This window comes from Alligator sinensis, unplaced genomic scaffold (genome assembly GCF_000455745.1).
Source record: "Alligator sinensis unplaced genomic scaffold, ASM45574v1 scaffold295_1, whole genome shotgun sequence".
Classification (NCBI taxonomy): domain Eukaryota; kingdom Metazoa; phylum Chordata; order Crocodylia; family Alligatoridae; genus Alligator; species Alligator sinensis.
The window spans coordinates 709,786-711,819 of NW_005842754.1; the positions used below are offsets into that span (position 1 = coordinate 709,786).

General features: G+C 49.9%; 1 pseudogene; it reads left to right on the forward strand.

Annotated features, from left to right (window-relative positions):
* LOC106722828 overlaps positions 1-2,034 on the forward strand; it is an 18,177-nt pseudogene that overhangs the window by 4,573 nt on the left and 11,570 nt on the right.

The following is a 2,034-nucleotide window of genomic DNA, read 5'->3' on the forward strand; positions in this document are numbered from 1 at the left end:
CGCCTGGGGAATGGGGTGCTGGCCACAGGGTGGGCAAGGGGCCACTTTTCCCCATGCTCAGCACCACCTTGTAACCCACCCTCACCACTACCCTGGGCCTCGCACTGGCTCTAAGCTTGCCCATCGGGGCTGCCCCATGTCGGCAGCAGTTGTGGCCCCTCCGCTGCAGGGGGCCGCAGCTGCTGCAGTCCCAGGGCAGCCCCAACGCGTGAGCCCGGAGCCTGCGCAGGGCCCAGGCTGGTAGCGGGGGCGGGTTACAAGCTGGTGCTGAGCACAGGAAAAGCACCCCTCCCCCACCCCGTGCTCGGTGCCCTGTGCTGCTCACAGCCCACCTAGGGCTGCCTCACCCCCTGCAGTAGCCACATCCCCTGCACACCCCCTGCAGTAGCCCTGACCTCCTGGCCACCTTAGCCATGCCCCTGCTCCGGACAGCCCCATGCAGGCTGCGAGCAACTGTAGCAGGGAGCGCCTGCCACGGGGTGAGCAAGAGGCTGATTTTCCCTGGGCTTAGCTTTTCCCTGGGCCCCTTCCCTGCCATGGGTCCTCCCCTGCCATCCCCCCTCACCCCCGCTTACCTGAGGTTCCCGCACCGGTGGTCCTAGGCCAGAAGCCCCTGCTGGGGCTTCCAACTAGGGGGGTGGGGCTGGGTGGGCCCTGCTGTTGTGGGAACCTGCCGGGCTTCCCCTGGGTCCTGCTGCCCTTGGTTCCTGTCATTTTTTACAGGAACCAAGGAAAGATCAATATTAATTTTCTACATTTTTAGGGGCCCCGTGGGACAGATTGAATGACCTCGTCAGCCACATCCAGCCCATGGGCTGTATTTTGCCCGTCCCTGATATACTGTATAAGCTGTTTAAAGCGATATTTGCAATGGAGAAGATGCCAAATGAATAGAGAGGGAGTACATTGGTACCAATATTCAAGCAGAAAAATGATGTCCAGAACTGTGGCAACTACTGGGGAGTCAAATTGATGTCTCACACTTTGAAAGCATGGGAAAGATTGGTGGAGAATCGGTTAAGGACTAAGGTAGTCATTGGAGAAGGCCAGTATGGATTCATTCCATGGAAAAGTAAAGTGAATCCAGTTTTTGCAATAAGACAGATGACAGAGAGATACAGGGAAGGTTGTAAAGAGAGTCATTTCATTTTTATTGATTTAGAGAAAGCTTATGATCATGTACCCAGGGAAGAAATATGGGACTGACTGAGAGTTAAGGAGGTGCTGGAGAAATATGTATTGAAAAAGTACAATGAAAGTGAGGAGAGACAAAGAGTTCTGAGGTGAAGGTGGGCATACATCAAGGATCAGCTTTGAGACTTGTTCCTGTTTGTGCTCATGATGGATGTGTTTACTGAATAAATAAGAAGATCACCCTGGAATATGATGTTTGTGGACAACATACATTGCACTGATAGTCTAAAGGAAGTGCAAGCTGGATTGGGCCAATGGAGAGAAGTGCTAGAAGGACAGGAATGAAGATTAGTCAATCCAAAATGTAATATATGCACTGTGATTCCTCTGAGGTACCTGATGTTAGAAATGTGATAATCGATGAGAAACATGCTCGAAAAGTTGACAAGTTCAAGTATCTGGGGTCAACTGTTCAGCAGAATGCAGAGTTAGATGAAGACGTGAACCAGCAAATAACAGCAGAGTAGAAAAACTGGAAATTGGCAACAGGAATATTATGTGACAGGACAGTATCAGTGACGCTGAAAGGGAAAGTCTACAAAACACGTGCATTCAGTGCTGTTGTAGAGAGTGGAGACATGGCCACTGAAGAAAACTCAAGAAAGAAGACTGAATATGATAGAGATGAGGATGTGCAATGGATGTGTGGAGTGATGAAGATTGATAAAGTGAGGAATCCTTACATCAGAAGATTGATGAAGATAGTGGAAGCATTTAAAAAAAATACAAGAGAAACAAATGGCATGGTAGAGGCATGTTCAAAGGATTGTAGATGAATACATGGGAAAAGAAGTTACCAGAATGGCACTATCAGGGAGAAGGGAAAGGGGAAGACCAACG